Source organism: Periplaneta americana, chromosome 8 (assembly GCF_040183065.1).
Source record: "Periplaneta americana isolate PAMFEO1 chromosome 8, P.americana_PAMFEO1_priV1, whole genome shotgun sequence".
Taxonomy (NCBI): domain Eukaryota; kingdom Metazoa; phylum Arthropoda; class Insecta; order Blattodea; family Blattidae; genus Periplaneta; species Periplaneta americana.
The window spans coordinates 83355647-83370000 of record NC_091124.1 but is presented as its reverse complement, the minus strand read 5'-3'; the positions used below and the strand labels follow the sequence as shown (position 1 = coordinate 83370000).

At 35.9% G+C, this 14354-nt stretch overlaps 2 protein-coding genes across 4 annotated transcripts in view; one reads left to right on the top strand and one right to left on the bottom strand.

The window, feature by feature from the left end:
* The window catches only part of LOC138704821 (short-chain dehydrogenase/reductase family 9C member 7-like), a 152567-nt gene extending 146538 nt beyond the window's left edge, over positions 1–6029 (bottom strand). The window contains exon 1 of the mRNA XM_069833107.1: positions 6009–6029. The gene's annotated coding sequence lies outside the window, so the exon portion shown is untranslated. The remainder of the gene's footprint in view (positions 1–6008) is intronic.
* Positions 1–14354, top strand: part of LOC138704823 (ATPase family gene 2 protein homolog B-like) — a 463635-nt gene that overhangs the window by 188731 nt on the left and 260550 nt on the right. The gene's annotated exons all lie outside the window — the stretch shown is intronic.

The following is a 14354-nucleotide window of genomic DNA, read 5'->3' as shown; positions in this document are numbered from 1 at the left end:
GACGCACGAAGGGGGCTGGCCTAGGGACGAGGGGGGTTGACTGGTCGACACCTGGGTACGCAGCGAACCTTAGTGTAGTCAGCCGGTGTGGGTTTGGGTATACGCCTAGCTTGAGGGTTAGCGCAATAGACCTTAACAGGTCGCAGTGCTGGGCCATAGTGCCCCCTTCCCGTAAATTCAATTCAATTCAACAATATTCTTCAAACTATTCACGACTGTACAAAGCTCCACAGAAAGATATGCGTTGTTTATGTAAACTGCTTTGTCGTTTGTAGTGAGCGGGAGCAGGGCGAGGCGCAAGTGACATCTATACTCCTCGCTGTACTCAACTGAAATCTACTATTTTGGTACGAACTTCCTACCTATGACTATAACATGTCCTTAAAGTCCCAACATTAGTCACCATTATATGTTTTTTTCTTAACATGTCATCAATGCTATCAGGGAGGATCTGATTTAGGCAGGAGCCTATGGTACCTCTGCTCAGGGCCTCATGATTCTGGGGGCCTCAAAATCCAGGAACCAGCTTTTTTTAAATGAATTATGCAAATGAAATACACAATAACTCTGCCAACTGAAATCAGAATTGAGGAAATAAGTAATTACGTAATTAATAATGTTAGAAAACGCATAAAAAATCGTTTTATTATTTTAAGTTTAGACTGATAAGTTGATTGCAGAATTTAATGTGTTCAACTTGTAAAAGTTGGCTACCTTGTACACATTATTCAAATTGTAACAGTAGGCCTATTTAAACAATTAATAATGAATTCAGCAGCCAAAGTCAACAACACTGTCAGTTCTCATTGTATTAAATGTTAAACCAAATGCTAGTGCTTGTGTTCATGGCAGGTTACCTAATTTTTGTTAATGTAGTGTGTAGTGGTAGTGTCAAAGAATTTTTGTAGGAATATCCGAAGTTAAAAATAGAATTCCCAAGCAAATTTGAGTTAGGTACTATAAAATAAAACGGAAAAATATTGAAATTCAACAACAGAAATAATAATGCTGATCACTGAGCCCGGCCCCGGAACAATTTTTCCCTCGAAATTATTCAAATCAACTTTACAGGGAGTTATACCTGAAATCTTGATTTGCATAATACACGTCACTGTTCGTTAACAGAAAACCACAATTTAAATCACACGGAGTAAGTGTGCACTCGAATTTGGTTGCTTGACGGTTGTCAGCCCACTTTGAGGTCTGTGGATATAGAGGAAAAAATTGGATCGGTGTCGGGTAGAGTTCCCGGGTAGCTCAGTTGGTAGAGCGTTGGTACGTTACACCAAAGGTCCCGGGTTCGATGCCCGGCCCCGGAACAATTTTTCCCTCGAAATTATTCAAATCAACTTTCTAGGGAGTTATACCTGAAATCTTGATTTACTGAGCAAGTATGTTTCTTCAGATGTTATCAGCAGTAACTCTCCTTTACACACAGAGACCTCCAGTTTCAAAAAGTTAAGAATATTTTAACACAGACTAATGAAGATGTTGACATACATAAACAACAAACAATCCACCACAGCTACTAAATTGTGGAGAGTCAAGGTATTTTTTGTGTAAGCCTAAACCAGAATCTAGGAAAAATGAACATTCCTTTGAAACTCTTAAATTACGGCACAGGTACTACAACCAATGCAATCAGCTCTGACCCTGTCTTGTGGCCACATTTAATCACAGATACCTTATGGGATCACTTTATTTTTAATCCTCCTCAAAATATAGAATTAAATACGTGGCAAAAGGAGAAGGTGACAGAATTTAAAATAAAATGAGACAGGCTTAGTCATATATATGAAAAGAAGGGGCCTCGTGAAGAAAATTATGCTGTAATTGTAAATCAGGCCTTGCTACCAGGATAAATTTTCCATTGTGTTGGGATGCAGAAAGTTTCGCCTTCCATTGATTAAGTTTGTAGTTTTGGGTAACAGTCTTTCTTATGGAACTGAAGATCCCAGTGAATACAGATATTTCCTGCTCAAATTACTTAGTTGTGGATGAATGGTGTATGATGAAAGAAACGGATAAGTGAAAATAACATACTGGATTCGCTTAGTTATGAGTAGACTTCGTGGAATTGCCGCGAGATTCGCAAGGTTTACTGTGCACGCAGTATAGACTGTATGAGAAGGGGGCGTGTCTCTGATGTAAATACTGAGCAGTATACTGCGGTTCAATAAAACCTGCATTCTGCATTCAAGAAATATAATGAATGATCATTGAAGTAGGAAATGTCTAAACATGTAAATATACAATTATTTTATAGTGAGATATATTAACTCTTAAAATGTAATGTAAGATACATCATCCTTGAATATGTGCATTGCAGTGAAGAGTTACGTACATTTTGACCGACTGCAAAGTAACCTCCTCCGATGGTCACTTAAACAGTTTGTATATTGGGAAATTGTAGTTCAACATCACACGATGTAATACGTGCATTTCTTAAGAACGGGAAGTCACTACTTTTTTAGTACACCAACTTCAGACGTCTTATCGTGATCTGATAGTACATAATTTATAATACGAAGTTGTGAATAGGCAGAATTTTTAGCAATAATGTTTCTCAACTTACATTTCATTTTTTCTGAAATTAGTGAATTGTTATTTTGGATAACGGTTTGTGATACTTTATCCACTATATTAAAGGCTTCTGAGAGTTGTAGTTTAGACGATTCTAACAGGATGATGCTTTTGGACACGATTTTAAAATTAGAATCAATGACAGAATATCTTTCAATAGCTGTTCAGAAAGCAATGATTTTACAGCTGCAACAGCGGAACTGTCTGTGCTATCCAGTGCATGAATTACCTCCATTATTTTTCCGTAATGTTCTGCATAATAATTAACAGAATTCAACCATGTTCCCCAACGGGTCAAGACTGGTTGCGGGGTAAGGGTATTCCAGGAGTAATTGTTTGGAACAGCAACACTCTCATTGTAGTATGTTTGATTGAATTCTTGTCTGCACTGAAGAAATGTTAAACTTTGACTATTCCAACCACATTAATGCAAAAACAAGTGCTTACATAGGTATACATTAGCTGTAGCTGCTCTATCTATTTGGACCGGTCACAACTCTTAACATGAACTGCTTATACTACGAGACCGGGAGGTCGCTCACATCTTCTATACTACCGTACATCGGCAACCTGATTGCATGCTGCGTGTGGCAATTCAAAGTCTAGTTATGAGTATGTGCCTGAAATATGAGTAGTAGTTAAATAGGGCTGTAATGCAAACACTGTACTGGATAGTAAGGTTGAGTTTATAGATTATAATTAAGGAACACTATTTTTCATAATTTTGTAGTTTGATAGAGGTCATGGAAACATGTACCAGCCAATCAAAAAGGGACCATCCAATGTCTCAATTCTCATTACAGTATAGCGTCTCATTTAGGCAGTTCATTCGAAAGCTCGAAGATACGACCTGCGCGCGGTAGAGCACTGTCTGTTCGGGGCTGTCCATTCCGCTTGACAAAACAATACACTGGAGTACGTTGAGTGGAGAACATGGGGAACAGTAAACGCAGTCTTACCGTACAACAAAAGTGAGGCATTATAAAATGCCTACAAAATGGTGACGTTGTGTCTGATAAAGCGAGTACGTATGGTATAGGTATGAGGACAATATTTAGAATAAAACAAAATGGAACGGAAATTCTAGAAATAGCAAAAAGAGTTAAGAAGACGTAAAGTAATTAAAAGTAGTACGTCTGCTTTCCACGAATTTAACAATGCAATGTTGCAATGGTTTAAAGTTCAAAGGGCACGGGGAATTCCTGTGTCTGGACCACTACTGTGTGGAAAAGCTTTAGACTTGAATAGGAAGATGGGAGGTGATACAAATTTCAAAGCCAGCAGTGGATGGCCGAAAACTTTTAAATCACTTAGCATACAAGGTGAAAAACTAAGTGCCAATGATATTTGAAGAGAAAAATTCGCTCCGGCGCCGGGGATCGAACCCGGGTCCTTGGTTCTACGTACCAAGCGCTCTGACCACTGAGCTACGCCGAATTCAATCCACAGCACCGGACCAAACCTTCCTCCTTGAATGTTTCCCCTTTTTGGCCTGACTCCACGTTAGGCATATACAGTATGTTGACATGTGTATGTCCAATGTCAACTGCCATTATATCACGAGCGCACTCAGTTGAGTGACTTGTTTGGCCAAGGACCTGGGTTCGATCCCCGGCGCCGGAGCGAATTTTTCTCCTCAAATATTAATTGTCAATATTACAGGTATTATTCTGTGGGACAAATTAATAAAAAATACCTTTAATAAGTGCCAATAGCAAAATTTGATTTATTATACTGAATTATTTCAACGATACAATTGCTTGCTTCTGTTGGTGGTCCATTTAAATAAAATAAAATAAAATGAAATATTTCCATCCATTAATAAAAATAAAATGTGTACACGATAACGTTATGCAATTTGTGTTCCTTTGTTTTCTATGTTTTTGGAAAATACAATTTCAGTTAATGCTCCGCCATTAATTGTATAACTAAAACCTTGTGCATCCCTCTTCTTTATCGTACGGCTCGTCCTCCCCCCCCCCACACACGTTACCTGCACTTTGTTTACTTTTTCACTGTGCTTAAACGAGACGCTCTACTGTATAAAGTCACTCTATCTTTCCCTACCATCTATGCGAGAGATGTAGAATGTTCTTTATTATACCCTTGTTTGCAAAGGGAAGAGTCGTGTGAGTAGTTTGTTTACGATTCAAAAGAATACTTGAAATTACAAACTGGGATGAGTTGTGAACGGATCGTTCATACGATTCGTGATTCGTAATGTCTGATTGAATAATTGGATCTATTCCTACACAGAATCGTGTTGCCCAGGTCCGGTTTGAAACCTCTTATAATTTGATTAATGATCTTCCCTTTTTCGATGCTGTTAATAATCGCCTGAACTATCGATAGTATTGGAAACAATTTGATTGTCGATAGTTCTGACAGTTGAATTCATCACTATTAATAGTACTATAGACTATCGCCCATAACTATTATACACTCCATTCCTTGATATTTTGTTTGAAATCATTTAAATCTCCACATAAATCTAAGTACATTCCGGAATATGTATGATAAGACTTTCTTGTGTTAAATTCTAACGTAACTTGTTTACATGTTTCGACCTATTTATGGGTCATCCTCAGAACTGGTCGTTGTTGGTCTTGGCGCCTCTTGTTTTGTTTCCTGTGAGGGTGTGTTCGTGTGGTATAATGTAGAGTCAAAGAGTGTGTGTGTGTGTGTGTGTGTGTGTTCTGAAATTGAGTTGTGTTTGAGAATTTCGTTAGGGTGTGTTTTAATTAAATTACAACATCGCATACAGAACAAGTAACACTCTACAAAAACATCTCAACACACAAACAACACAAACAAACAAATACAACCACACAGGCGTATACAAACTCAAATGTAACACCTGCAACAACTTCTACATAGGACAGACAGGCAGATCATTTCAAACACGTTACAAAGAACACATCACAGCTATAGCAAAATTACAAAACACCTCCAATATGCAGAACAGATCACAAATGCTAACCACACCCACAGAGACATCAACACAGACATGGAAATACTACACATCCAACCAAAAAGCCAGAAACTAAACACACTAGAACAATATGAAACATACAGACACACGAAAACACACCCCGACGAAATTCTCCACACACAACTCAATTTCAGAACACACCCACTCTTTGACTCTACATTATACCACACGAACACACCCTCACAGGAAACAAAACAAGAGGAGCCAAGACCAACAACGACCAGTTCTGAGGATGACCCATAAATAGGTCGAAACATGTAAACAAGGTACGTTAGAATTTAACACAAGAAAGTCTTATCATACATATTCCGAAGTGATACAGTGTTAAAAGTTGTGTAATCAAGAGGTATACTAAGTACATTGTTAACACAATTCCATCAACGAACTGGTACGTTCGGTAGCATTATTGAGCACATTGAAGATTGTTACTTACAGTTCGTCCAAGTTCCGTGACTTCCTTCGGTACAGCCAGCGTATTGGACCGTTGGAGAATGTAAACACGCCGCAGAGTGTAACCTCGCCCTACAGGCCAACCACGCGGGGAGGTAGGGAACATGACGTGACCTTGCGTAACTTTACATTGTCTAATTAACCAGTGCTCTGTCGTCATATCTACTTGACCCGCCGTAAGAAAAAATCTCAGGGAGTTAGATGTTGCCTGCGCGCTGTCAATCCATAAGCCTAGGAAACGATCATTTAACTCAGTGGTCGTCAGCACTCGCGAAATGGGCATCGGGTAAGGAGTGTATCGGAAAATGCACCGTGGTGCAAGAGAGTGAGATGCGAGCGATCAGTAGACTACTGTAGCTGTAGACGAAGACGCTATTTGTCGCACCGTTAAACATTATCATGTCGTAGCTCGATCCCGGACCCTTCGCTAGCTGTCTATTACACTAGTCAGACTTCAGATGCATACAAACAATTGTTTTTCCTCTGACACATATCGTCAACATAATATATTGCACATGAATTTGGCTTCCGTAATAATCTTAGTACTGATGATGCTATTTTTAAAGTAACCAGAAGTATTATCAATAATTTTAACTGTAAATTAAATGTTTATGTGTTTTTATTGACAACAGAAAAAGCTTTGATACTGTGAATTACCTTTTATTATCAGAAAAAATTAAATAAGGTAGGAATTAATGGAATTGTTTTGAAATTGTTTGCTTCTTTTATTTTATTATTATTATTATTATTATTATTATTATTATTATTATTATTATTATATAATATCAAAATTGCAGCTGAGCAGAGCATAGGTTATCATGAAACTAGGAAAAAGAAACCATGGTTTGATGAAGATTGTTCCATTGCAGTAGATAGAAGGAAACAAGCAAAATTGAAATTCTTACAGTATCCGATTGAGGAGAATAGAGATAATTATTTCAATGAAAGACGGGAAGCAAGTCGTACACTTAGGAATAAAAAAGAGAGATTACTTGAAGGAAAAATTGAATGAGGTAGAAACAAATAGTAAGAATAAAAACATTCAAGATTTATATAAGGGCATAAAGAAATTCAAGAATGGATATCAGGCAAGGGTAAACGTGATCAAGGATGACTTGCTTGCAGACTCTCATTCAATCCTTAACAGATGGAAAAACTATTTTGGGCAACTACTAAATATACATAGGCCAAGTAGAAATGATCGGGACGAAATTAAAATACAAACTGCTGAGCCATTTATACCGGAACCCACACTTTCTGAAGTCGAAATTGCGATAGAAAATCTGAAAACGTACAAGTCTCCAGGTATTCATCAAATTCCCAAACTCTTAAATAAACATTTAAAACTGCGGGACAAAAAAAATATTAATATATTTAATGGAAATCAATGTAAAAATAATAATAAATATTCACGAGAATAACGTAAAGAACAAGAAAAGCAGAATTAATACAAGAGGGTGGAAGCGTATTATCTAGCGAAATTTATAAACTTGTACTTGCAATTTGGGAGAAGGAAATTGTACCAGAACAATGGAAGGAGTCCATAATCGTACCTATTTTTAAGAAGGGGGACAAGACTAACTGTAGTAACTTTCGAGGAATATCACTTTTGTTGACGTCGTACAAAATTTTGTCGAATATCCTTTTGAGAAGATAACTCCATATGTGGGTGAAATTATTGGGGATCATCAGTGTGGTTTCAGGTGTAATAGATCGGCTATTGATCAGATTTTTTGTATTCGACAGATATTGGAGAAAAATGGGAATATAAGGGTACAGTACATCAGTTATTCATAGATTTTAAAAAAGCGTATGACTCGGTTAAGAGAGAAGTTTTATATAATATTCTTATTGAATTTGTTATTCCCAAGAAACTAGTTCGATTAATTAAAATGTGTCTTAGTGAAACTTACAGCAGAGTCCGTATAGGCCAGTTTCTATCTGATGCTTTTCCAATTCACTGCGGCCTAAAGCAGGGACATGCACTATCACCTTTACTTTTTAACTTCGCTCTAGAATATGCCATTAGGAAAGTTCAGGATAACAGGCAGGGTTTGGAATTAAACGGGTTACATCATCTTCTTGTCTATGCAGATGACGTGAATATGTTAGGAGAAAATCCACAAACGATTAGGGGAAACGCGGAAATTCTACTTGAAGCAAGTAAAGAGATAGGGTTGGAAGTAAATCCCAAAAAGACTAAGTATATGATTATGTGTCATGATCAGAATATTGTACGAAATGGAACTATAAAAGTTGGAGATTTATCCTTCGAAGAGGTGGAAAAATTCAAATATCTTGGAGCAACAGTAACAAATATAAATGACACTCGGGAGGAAATTAAACGCAGAATAATATTGGGAAATGCCTGTTATTATTCGGTTGAAAAGCTTTTGTCATCTAGTCTGCTGTCAAAAAATCTGAAAGTTAGAATTTATAAAACAGTTATATTAACGGTTGTTCTGTATGGCTGTGAAACTTGGACTCTCACTTTGAGAGAGGAACAGAGATTGAGGGTTTTTGAGAATAAGGTTCTTAGGAAAATATTTGGGGCTAAGAGGGATGAAGTTACAGGAGAATGGAGAAAGTTACACAACGCAGAGCTGCACGCATTGTATCCTTCACCTGACATAATTAGGAACATTAAATGCAGACGTTTGAGATGGGCAGGGCATGTAGCACGTATGGCCGAATCCAGAAATGCATATAGAGTTTTAGTTGGGAGGCCAGAGGGGAAAAGACCTTTAGGGAGGCCGAGACGTAGATGGGAAGATAATATTAAAATGGATTTGAGGGAGGTGGGATATGATGATAGAGAGTGGATTAATCTTGCACAGGATAGGCACCGATGGCGGGCTTATGTGAGGGCGGCAATGAACCTCCGGGTTCCTTAAAAGCCAGTAAGTAAGTATTATTATTTAAGCTGTCTTTAAATAAATACTTCGTTGTCATTGTTATTAAATCCAAGTGTATTTCATGCATGACTACTATTCCTGTTGTTCACTGACTTATAAATTACACACACGCTCACAAATAAACAGATGTAAACACACAGTACCGGAGCGTGCGGGAAGACTACTTCACTGCAACGTGAACTGTTGACTTGCAACTTGCTCTTGGTACCAAACGAAGGTAGTATGATCGACGTACACCTAACTTATATTCAAAGAAACCAAACGTAGACTCTATTTGTCGGACACTCTGTATATTCCCTGAGTTTCAAGTAGGTATAATATTCTCTGACGTGGCTTTTGACTTGTTTTGAATAAGACAGTCTCGACTCAGCTGATATATGAAAGTGTTTGGTTTAGCGTGTCCTTGGTCTGTCCACTTCTACATTCCTCTTTTAAATTCTGTTATGGGTGAAATGCGTGTGCAAAATTACTACTTCAAGCGGTGACTTGACAAGTTCCAGTGTCTCATTCTCTTTCTTTCTTACTCTGCCTCTTTTGCTTGCACGCAATTCATTATTGTTATCTTTTTTTGACTACCAACTCGTAGTTTTAGGCTCTGACGCACAGCCGCCATTACAAATATCTAAGAATAGATTTTTATAATACAATTTAGACATTATATTAATAGGAAACATTCAGAAATTTTACACTATCCATTCTGTAATATAAGTCATATTTTTAACTGTTAATAAGAGTGTATGTTTTCATAATGTGTAGAATTTTTCATAACTAACACATTTATTACAATTAAAATTGAATGGAGGGATTTTTGGGCAAGAAGCTCAAAACGCGCAGACCCTTGATTTTAGAAAGGAATATTTTTATAGAAACAAAACTTATTACCACTATTAATGTGCGACGTTTGTCGTCACGAGGATATTTTTAAATAATATCCCATAGTTTTTAACATGCTATGAAAGAGCATTATTTTTATGCATTACTTAATTTGTTTTCTACAGAAACACTGTGGTTATGGTTAGTATTGTGATAATTTGATTGTTAATAGACATTCCTAGGCTTGCACTGACCCAGGATTACTTCCTAGACCATAAATTCCTATTCTGAAGTTGTTGTATTTTGAATCCTCTATAAGGTCTTTAAGTTTTGCGCAACCTTTTGAATCACCCTGAATTTTATTATTCCTTGTGATATTAAAGCAGTTGTATTTGTTAAATTAACATAAAACAAGATATTCCTGAAAATACAAAAGTAAAGTTTGATATTTCCATCTTTGACTTATTTATTTAAATTTCAACAAAGTTATTTTTGCTAATACATCTTATTACACGTGTAATAAGATGTATTAGCAAAAACAACTTTGTTAACATTTACACGTGTAATAAGATGTATTAGCAAAAACAACTTTGTTGACATTTTAATAAATAAGTCAAAGACGGAAATATCAAACTTCAATTTTGTATTTTTCATTATTACATGACTTATTGGAATACATACAAAAATGAATTCAAAATTCAAAAAGATATTCCTGGTTGAGTGTTAGAGGAGACCGTTTGACCTTAACTCTGCCAGATTAAATAAATTATTATTATTATTATTATTATTATTATTATTATTATTATTATTATTATTATTATTATTATTATTATTATATTCTTAACAGAAAAAGAGAACATTTAGATTCAGATGATGACAGGATTTAGTGACAGAAGACGTACACAACAATAGATACCGTATGCCAGGCTCCGCCAGGTCGACTCAAGATCGCGAGAGGGCGTACAGGCCTGCTTAAGGCTTCCACTGCGGGCAGTACAGTTGTACACTGCAGTCTATCAGTGGTAGAACCTATTGAGTCGTTTGGAGGCACCGGTGCACTGCATTTTGCACCAGGAACCTTAGCAATGTAATGGATGTTGTTGTGCGAACAATTAATTTCATAAGGTCTAAAGGACTTAATCACAGGGAGTTCAGGGCACTACTTGATGATATTAACAGTGAGTATGGGGATTTACTCTACCATACCGAGGTAAGGTGGTTAAGTCGAGGAAACGTTCTGGAACGTTTTCTCCCACTTAGGAATGAAATTGCTTTATTTATGGATGTACATGGGAAACCTGTTAGAAGCCTTGGACATGGAAGAATATACAAGAATAATGCAACAATTGTGTGAAGACTTCGAACGTAGAAATCAGGAAATTAGAGAACTTGAACAACAATTTAAGATATTTGCAACTCCTTTTTCAGTGAGTGTCCTGGATATTCCTGCTGAACTACAATTAGAAATACTTCATTTACAAATCGATATTGAGCTAAAGGATAAGTATCAAAACAGAAAAAGTATTAACCATTTCTATACTTGTTTTCCACGATAAATGTTTCCGAAACTGCACAATCTCGCTGCAAGAACGTTGTGCATGTTCGGGACAACCTACGTATGCGAAACACTGTTTTCTTTAATGAAGTTTACGAAGTCACGTCACAGAAGCCAATTAAGTGATGAACACTTGAAAGAATATTTGCGATTGCGTGGTACTAAAACAATAGCTCCACGAATTGGAAAGCTGCCTACTAACAGAAAACTGCAAAAATTGCCTCGGATCTCTGATGTATAAGAAAAAGTTCTATTATTAGAGATTTGAATAACAACGTTTGTACTGTTGTTTTATTTTGTTAATTGAACTTTATAGAAGTGAGAAGAAGACAAACAGTGAACAGTTTTATTTCGTAGTATGTTAATCTGTATAAAAGTGTATATTTTGTTTTGTTTCGTTATTGTGCAAACATGCAAAAATTTATTTCGTATATAGTTAGTTAACTGTACCAAATTGTATAGAGTACTGTTTTCAGTATAGTGCAATTAACAGTGAAAGTGTGCCTCAATTAAAAGCTGAAATTAACTTATATTCTTATCAGAAATTTGGTTCACATACAAGTTCTCAGCTCCGCCACTGTGGAAGCAGCTATCCTTGCCCGCAGCCGTACGTCAGGGCTTGAGGGTTTGTAGATACGCACGAGAGTGCAGTCACTTGACGCTCCCTGCCGTATGCATACTTTCTAACGAAATTCATCAGAACGGACCAAATAATTCTCAGTTAACTTACTGTGAGCAGAATACAAGCGAAATTCAGAGAACATGAACTGAAATCTTTTCTCAATGTCATCTTCCATTAACTTCTGCAAAGTTTGGACTTTATAAGTATGATATTTAACAACAGTTCGCTGTCAGCGTATTCACCATTTCACCAAGCTACTAATGTAACGCGGTCGAGAACCAAGGTATTACTTGACCAAGGCCAATGGAGTCCTGCAGCCCGGAGCCGTGGCGCTGCTGCTCCTGCGTTCGTAATACCGCATCGCGATAGTTCAAATTACGCCCGCGGCTTCACTCGCCTAGGTCGAGTAATACGCAGCGAGAACATCTTAACATAACTAATCAGCTGATACGTTAGAACGATATTGAGTCGCCTAGAATAAAACTGTACTTTCTCAAAATTATGGAATATGGAATTAAGGTATGTTTCAGATCAAAATTTTGCAGGGAATGTGATAAACTGCTCGTTTGTAGTCAAACTGGAATTTATCTGCCTTAACTTTATTAGTAAAATCATCGTGTGGAATTTGACTGCACTAGTTTTTCGTCTTTTCTGACAAATCAGATTTTTGGATAGAGAGCAGTTTGATTCTAGGAGACTCATTCTCTTCTAAGCTATAAATATGTCACCGAATACAACATACGGATCATTTTAAATAAATTTGAAGTATATCACTTTATAATAAACGTTTACTTTGAAGATATATTAATTCACTTCCGTGTAATTGGTGCGATGCTGTATAAATGGGTTCCCGACTGCGAAGAAAAAAATATATTCTTCTGATAACACGTTACATTTATAACCATATTGGTTAAATAATCTAATTGTGATTTGACTAGAATCATTTAAACGTTACTTTAACCATATTTTAACATTTCATGTAAATTTACATCTTGCAAAATTTGTGTTCTAGTGTTCATATGACTTAATTATGTAAGATGTGTTATTCATGTATGATCTCATGATATTCTCGTGAGGGCGAAGAACGTTCGTCTAGTAAAAGAATATTGGAAACTGAGATTGATTGACGAAAATTGTATCTGAATAAAAATATCCATAAAATGTAACTTGTCGGGACACGTAATGGCCATTAAAATATTACTTCCAAAGGTTTCAAACAGTATGTTTAAGACTTAACAGAGACCTGTGTGAATTATTTCCAAAGGTTTCGAATAATAATATGTTTAAGATTTATAGAGACATATGTGAATTATTTCTAAAAGAGCGTAACTTAAAGAATTTTAGCAAGAAGTGACTTATTCTACTCATTTGTCATATGTTTTAAGTTATTGCTGTTTTTGGAAGCAATAAATAACCTACCAGATATCCACGATAAAAATGGATATGTATATATATATATATATATATATATATATATATATATATATATATATATATATATATATACCGATGGATCCCTGAGTAACATACAGTTAGGGCCATAAGTCACGTTATCTCCCCTAATTTGTTTATTTCAGAATTAATGACTCATACAAATACCTTATTTATCCAGAAGATCTATGTGTGCATCGTCGTTTTCATGACAAAACTGAATACGAAGCCATTTTCGACAAGAGGTTTTGCGAAGAATATCTTTTTGTTATATTCCTGAATGCTTCTGCCACAGCAAAATTGCAATTGATTAATTGCAAAATATTAAAAATGTTAAAATATTACAATATTACAGGAGCAACGTGACTTATAATAATAATAATAATATTAATAATAATAATTATTATTATTATTATTATTATTATTTATTTATTTAATCTGGCAGAGCTAAGGCCAGTAGGCCTTCTCTTCCGCCCAGCCAGACTCTAATTCTAATTAAATACATTTGCTTACATAGTTATTACATTAATATCTAGATCATAAAATAACATGAAAGTAAATAATGAAAACTGGATAACTAATGTTAGTGTGACAATAATAAACATTGGTAAGAAATAGTTATAATAATAATGATAATAATAATAATTTATATAATAATAATAATAATAATAACTTATGGCCCTATCTGTAGAAAAAAGGAGCAGGAATGGGAATCTACAGGGAAATCTTCTTTCAGTGCACACCACGTGGACTAGGAACAACAAATATCAAGCAGAACTGAAAGCGATAGTAACCACATTCCAGAACATTCTTTATAAATCTTCAAATAAGAAGGAAAATTGTAACAATTGCGCATTCCATTCAGCAATACAAGCAATAAAGAGATACGATCATATTACCTAAAAGTCATCCAAGAAATCAGAAGCATGTACAGATACGTAAATAAAATTTGGAGCTCCCTTATTGTAAAAGTTTCGCTTACAACACACTACG